Raw genomic sequence first — 7438 nt, forward strand, 5'->3', positions numbered from 1 at the left:
CCATAATTTAGCCATCACACTTGTTGTATGCCCAATAGACCTCGAATACCCCCTAATCCATTTCCCTTCACTGTCTCAGATCAACCCTCCCCACCTGCCTTACTTGGGTTCCCTAATGAAGCTCCATCAGTGTTAAGCTTGTACCAACCAGGAAGAGGATTAGACCATTTAATAGGAATAGCAATCCTTGGAGTTGCTTGCTTAACCTTACTGACACAAAAATGAAACTCCTTAGATTGACTTAAACACACTTTGTCAAGTGCTGGATTTGGAACAGAATTTTCAAACACAACAAAGTTTCTATTTTTCCACAAGGACCAAACAGTATAAAGGAATATCGTGCACCAAGGAATACAACCTTTATGTAGCACTGTCACGCCCCAAACCCGATACCCGGATTTGTGACCATGACCGGCATGCTAATATCAAGTCTAAATCTGATATTAACAAGAACCAACTTAACTTTTACAAAACTTTTACCGAAAGCTTTCCTTTTCTTTTCAATCCTTGTTTCTCTACTTAAATTATATAACCTTTGACTTGACATTCAGAGCATCTACATTGTACTCCAAAGAATAACATAATCCACCAATCATTTAATTTCCACACTTTTACATAATACATAGCTTGATACTTTAAGGTATACACAACTTTCATTTGATCCTAAGATACAAAATAACTATAAAGCTAAACGTCAGAATGCTAATTTAGGATCTATACATATCAAACTAAAACCAGCTCCTTTCAAAACTCGACTAAGGCTCCCTCTGCTCCAAAATAAAACCTGCTAACTGAAAGAGTGGAAGGGGTGAGCTACACAGCTCAGTAAAGGTAAGATATATGAGAATTTAATAAGGATGCATGTAAATCAAATCACTTCATTCTATGCATAATCAAATAGGAGAACAGCTTTCCATGCATAGTATTTTATACTATTCAGAATAATAACTTATACGTTTTTCATAGGAAAATAATTGTTCTCCCTTTTCTTATCAGCTTGATATTACCAAAACCTTTCGGATTAAACTTCTATCATTTTCTACAAAGTCACCACATACATTCTCATTACAAAATAATCATTTTAACGTAAATCAATTATTCGGCAACTTTGTATTAAACTAGAAACATCTTGATCCAATAAGAAAACCTTTCTTTATAAACCTCTTCTCATAGAATACTATAACTTTCATGATCAGAAAACTTAACGTTTCATAAAAACAGATATCTGATACTTTTAAACATAAACTTGTACTTTTATCAGAAACTTTACTTTTACAGCGTAACAGAACTTCAGAAACTTTTATCTTTAATGAACAGCTTTTCTTTTCATTAGAAACTTCTTCTTGCCATGAGAGCTTTCACTTTTCACAATGCATTTAAACAAAATAATTCTCTCATGATTAATAACATAATATAGCTGTTCATAACATATTGGTTAGTCCATGTCTGATAAGTTGTACAGAGAAGGCCTCATCACATTTGGAAAACCTCATGTGCATGATATTGTCCCCTTTGAGAGGCCTGATGGCACATCTCCTCCAGGTTTTGTTCCTCCCCGCCGTCCGTACACATTGGGGAGAAGGCCTTAGTCAGATTAGAGTTACGGGCAACCCCATTTCCTCTACTTTAAATGGCCTAGAGTTACGGGCAGCCCCATTTCCTCTATTTTAAATGGCCAAACAGATAACATATTTCCATGGAAAGCCAGTAATTAACCCCTACTAGCCGAGTTCAGATTACCAGAGGACATAACCCGAAAACATTTCATACTTTACATCATACTAAAATTTCTTCTTTTGCATAACATTTCATAATCATAGCACTTCCATTCTTTTCATTAAACATCATGTTCGTGAAATCAATAATAGCATCAATATGCTTAAATCATATACATAAGTTTTTTGAAAACTCACGAACATATCTTTGTCAGAATAATGATTACATGTCATATCTCTAATCAAAAACATTTTAATGCATAATATACTTTAAAATAACCTCATGACTTACCAAACGCCCATATAACTTATCCCTTACCTGAAAGCAGAGGAACCGAGAGCCTAAAGTCGAAGGAGCTCAGATTTGGATACTGATAACACCTAAACCATAATTCAAAACTTATTACTATCCATAATTCCTTATCATAAACTTCACATTCATCTCAAAGCCTATCTCTTAGAATCAAGGAAGTCCTAATCCCACCTCAACGAGGTTCCCACAAACAAAATACATTCATTAACAACAAGTACAAAATCCTAGAGAAACCAACATTCTTATATTAATCACATATCTCTAAAATAGCCAACTTTGTTTCAAAAGGTGCTTTAAGGTCAGGGCAATAATGTATGCATAAATATAAAATCTTTTAAGCATGATCATGTAACTATATACATTCATATGATAGCATACAACACGTCAGGCAAAACAGCTTCATACATACAACCGTCTCATGGTTTAGAACCCCTTCCTTTGAGTAATAAGCCTCAAAACAAGTTATAAAAAATTAATCTATGATCGAGACATACTAAAAGACAAGCATATTAAATTATAGCTCAAAACATTCACCCTAACTTGATAATTAAATCCACAAAGTTAGGCATGTCCCTTACTATTCACTGTTCTATTCCAGCAGCATAGGCTCCATTTGTAAAATACAAACGGGATGCTCAAACACATCCAATTGTCATGAAATTTTATATAACTACTCCCCTGTATGTTCAGTATAAACCATAAAAATTTCGGAGTCAAAGCATAAACCCATGATTTACTAAAAATCACGCAAGACGGCATACTCAAATCTGTCCTGTCAGAAATTCATGCAACTTATAAATTAAACCATTATTTTTATGTTCGTCCAAATGCTGTGAGATCAATTCAATAACAACCACAAGTGTCTTAGGTTTCATAGGAATTATCCCTAGCATTCAAATTCACTATATACAATTTAATACATAATTTTCTTGTAGTAAGCATCAAATCTGTCACAGAGACAGCTCCAGTACATAATCTTACAAAATCATCAACAAATAGCAATAGGTCTTAATTTAATTTGAGTATTTTTATTCCTATAATATACATATTAAAATACCCTAATAAGCATTCAATAGACCAAATATCATCAATATTTCCAGTAGCTAAAACAGCATCACCAATTCAGCTTCCAAAATCAGAGTAGAGAACAAAGAGGGAAAGTAAGCAAACAATTATACTATCCAAATACACAAAATCAGATGAGGTTTAATTACTTACCCACACACTTTGAAGATGAAACCTTAAGGCTAATTGTTTAATTCCTTCTTTAAAGAAACTAGAATTTTTGGTGAGAAAGGAAGAGAGATGTTGCCGTGTAAGAAGGGAAGAGGAAAGAAGAAAAAAGAAAGGGGAGAAAGGAGTAGAGAAAGAGGAAAGTGAGCTGCTGGACTTCAGATGCAGCAAAATAAACATAAGTCAAATTGACTTTAGGAGTGGGGTACGTGTATGGCTAGGGAAAAACAAATATCACACCCACTCTTCCAAATTTTCTTGCATTCACACTTATATATATATATATATATATATATATATAATCTTTGCATTCACACTTACTTTTCTACCAAAATAATTCATTGCATTCACACTTACTTTTCTACAAAGATAATATCACTTTGCATATATATATATATATATATATCTCACAACTTAACCACCTAATATAGTTTTGTACATGCTAAATATATATTTATAATACAAATAGTCATTTCAATTGTTTATAATCTTTAAAATTCTTATTCAATGACATTATAAAATAATATGTTTATTAAATACTTTTATATTAATTTTTGCAAGTAAGTGGCTTAAAATACTAATAATACTTAACCACTTAAACATATAGTTTAATTATAAAAATTGGGTCGGGGTGTTACAAGCACCACACTCAAACAGTTGGCTTTTAACCAAGCCTTAAGACCATCAGCAAAGGAAGTGACGTGAGTTGAAGGAACCTCCAATTTTCGCCACATATCACGAGCATAAACACAATCACGAAGCATATGAATAATAGACTCATTATGTTCTCTATATATCGGGCACAACTTATCACAATTGATACCTTTTCCCACTAACACTTCCTTAACTGGGACACTACCATGCAAACACAACCAAAGAAAATTTATAATTTTTGGTAAAATGTCCAATTTCCAAATCCACTGCCCACTAAACTGTAAGGCAATTTCTTCACCTTGGTTTGCAAGTCGGTAAGCTGAATTTGTAGTGAATTCTCCATTCTTGGAGAACTTCCACATCACTGTGTCTCTCCCACTCCCATACATTTGGATTGGAATTGACTTAATTTTGTCTTTGATGGACTGTGGCAAATCAAAGGAAATAAGATCCCACTTCCATTCTTGACAACAAAGCAAGTCTGAGACCCTCAAGTTTAGATCTTCCTGTCCAAGAGGACCCTCAATCATACCCCGTAATATTTGCAATTTCCATATAGTAAGTGTAAGGACACGATTCGTAACGAACCTAACAGTGTTGGGTTCGCACGTGAAAATGCCCAAACAATGTCATTTGTAGAGCGTGGGTTTGAAAGGCTAGGCCTTGGTCACCAGGTGGGGGGTTTTTCGTGGTGTTCATACGTGGTTAAGTTTTCTTCACCCCTGGAATCTTTCTCCTGGAGGTGGGCTGGGAGGCTCTGGTTTTTTGCCATTTTTTCCAGCCCCCTCTCTAGGTCACTTATTTTCCCTTTTATATTGACCTGTGTTCGCTGTCCTTCGTCCACGTGTAGGATCAAACTTTCCAAAACTGATACTTGTCCCATCAGCCCATACTCAAAGTCGTTGGAGGTGGTTGTAAAAACCAAAGAATGCGGCTCTGTCAGGTGCAGAGCATTGAATGGCAGCAAGGGCAGCCTTCCCCGAATATTTTAGATTTTCTTTCAAACTTAGTCCTATACCCTTTTTGCCCTTCTCTTCGGTGGGACTTTAGGTTCTGCCGAGGACCGAACTGTCCTTGGATGTATCCCAAGGATTTCTCGTGTTTTATCTTATCGGGCTTGGGCCATAGCCCTCCTCAGCTTGGACCTCTGGATTCCCCACGGGTAGATGGGCCTGGCCCATAAATTACTTGGACCCCACAATAGCCCCTCAAAACTCGGCTGTCCAACCTCCCGGTTGGAAAGGGGGGTTTTGGTAATACCGAGCCTTTATTATGGCTCCTTTAATTCGACCTTTCATTAATGCTGGTGGTTTTACATCTGTCCAAGAAATGTACTGATCTACGAGGCGTTTTTTGATTTTACTCCTGACGCTGATTTTACTCCTGACGCGTTCTCGCCGTTTGATTATTCAAAACGCGCTTTTAATGACTTCCCTTTACGAGACTCATTTACATTCGACGGTTCGTCTGATGAGGTGGGGAAGTGGAACGGACACATCTTCGTTTTCAGATTCTTTTGGAAACCTGAATGAATTTAATACCTTCCGTTTTGCCCTTCCTATAAGAAGACAAGTAGGAGGCTATCGCTTTCGTACAGAGACTCTTTTATCTTTCTGAGATCTAAAACCCTTAGCCTCCCTTAGCGTTTACTTAACCCAGTAGTTATACACTAAATCATAGAACGTTCACCATAACGAATGATGAAGGAACCATACCCCTCCTCAAAGCATCATGTTCTAATAAAACTCGAAATGGCTCGGTCAGGGTAAGGATGGCGGAGACTTAAGATTTGTCTCACCTTCCTTTCAGCCAAAATCCGAAGCAGGGACTCATCACGTCAAACTTTCGGCGTGACTGAGTCGAGAACACCCATCATCAGTACCAACCACTCTCTTATGAGCATACCTAATATGGCCCCAGTGTGTTAGGAGTCAGGATCGAGGCAGGGACTAAGTGCCCCTGCTTCTTCCTCTCTTCGTTCACTGGCGCCTCCTTTTACCTCCCTTTCTTAGTCTTCCCAGCACCAGATCCATCCTGGTGCTTTTCTTTCTCCCTCTTTTGCTCATTTTTCTTTCTTTTCATCTCTTCTCTCTTCTTCTCCTCCTTCTTTTCATTCATCTCCTCCATCTTCTTCTGAGGAAGGTCCTTCTCTCGATATGGGCGCTACTGAGGCGGAGTTAGGAAAGACTTCGGAGACGAATTTAAAAAGAGATCTGACTGTTTGCCCAATGTATTGCTTTTTTTATGATTTTGGCAATCTACATTTTGTATAGGCTTGTTTAAGCCCCACTTTGTACGTTGTAATACATTTTTACATTAATAAAAATTGTCATCATTTTACTTTACATGTTCTATCTCTATATTTTCGAAATAATAACGCAATGCAAAGACATTCCCCCTTGTGGATTCTTTTTATTTTTAAACCGTGACCGACGTCTAGGACCAAAGTCCCAGTTAAATAAAAAGGTCTTGCTTTGTGTTTATAAAAACAGTCCGATTTAATAATACTGAATCGAACGAATGATACTTAGGGTTGAAATTCCCATTAGGCAGGAAAAGAAAGGGCATTATGATGAGCTTACTGAGTCGGCCCGGCACAATACCGTCGACCTTAGAATACAACACTTGGGGGTCCTAATCTTTTATCAAGGAAAAGGGCGTTATTATGAATCTGCAAATGCCGTTCGGCGCAATAATATAGCATTCAAATAAATGACGCATAGGGCCAAAATACTCGCTAAGAAAAAGTTATCACCACAACTTTAATAGGATTGTTTGGCACAACAGTGCCGACCTGAGAAAAAGGACACTTACCCCAAAACTAGCCGAGACGATAATTAATTGCCCGATGTGGTGTAGGAAGTAATTATCCGAGGAAATATCACCCACAAAAATGAACAGTCCTCTTAGGCTACTGAAGGGTGGGGCGTTTCACCATCTTCTCAACTCCTTCTGGCCTTAACCTTTTGCAGTATCTTATGAAATTCAATCTTTTTCTCATCCAAGTAGTTGGTTTCCCCATAGGCTTGGGTCCGAGGACCATGCAATGCCTTGGTTCTGTCCAGAACCTAGTTTTCCTCATCCAAATAGTTGGTTTCCCCATAAGCTTGAGTCCGAGGACCATGCAATGCCTTGGTTCTGTCCAAAACTTAGTTTTCCTCATCTAAGTAGTTGGTTTCCCCATAGGCTTGAGTCCGAGGACCATGCAATGCCTTGGTTCTGTCCAAAACCTAGTTTTCCTCATCCAAGTAGTTGGTTTCCCCATAGGCTTGAGTCCGAGGACCATGCAATGCCTTGGTTCTGTCCAAAACCTAGTTTTCCTCATCCAAGTAGTTGGTTTCCCCATAGGCTTGAGTCCGAGGACCATGCAATACCTTGGTTCTGTCCAAAACTTAGTTTTCCTCATCCAAGTAGTTGGTTTCCCATAGGCTTGAGTCCGAGGACCATGCAAGGCCTTGTTCTGTCCAAAACTTGTAATTTTTCTTTTGAGTACTTGGTTTCCCCATAGGCTTGAGCCCGAGGA

At 37.7% G+C, this 7438-nt stretch overlaps 1 long non-coding RNA gene across 3 annotated transcripts; it reads right to left on the reverse strand.

Moving 5' to 3' along the window:
• Positions 1-561: 561 nt before the first annotated feature.
• Positions 562-3454, reverse strand: LOC115967672. Of its 3 annotated transcripts, none has more exons than XR_004086513.1 (3): positions 3247-3417; positions 2008-2096; positions 562-791 (listed from the first exon to the last, which is right to left on the reverse strand). It is a non-coding gene; the product is annotated as an uncharacterized LOC115967672 (long non-coding RNA). The 3 variants fall into 3 exon arrangements; XR_004086512.1 differs by having other exon boundaries at positions 2035-2096; positions 3247-3411; XR_004086511.1 differs by lacking the exon at positions 562-791 and having other exon boundaries at positions 2084-2096; positions 3247-3454.
• Positions 3455-7438: the final 3984 nt, after the last annotated feature.

The sequence above is a fragment of the Quercus lobata genome, chromosome 11 (genome assembly GCF_001633185.2).
Source record: "Quercus lobata isolate SW786 chromosome 11, ValleyOak3.0 Primary Assembly, whole genome shotgun sequence".
In the NCBI taxonomy this organism is placed as follows: Eukaryota; Viridiplantae; Streptophyta; class Magnoliopsida; order Fagales; family Fagaceae; genus Quercus; species Quercus lobata.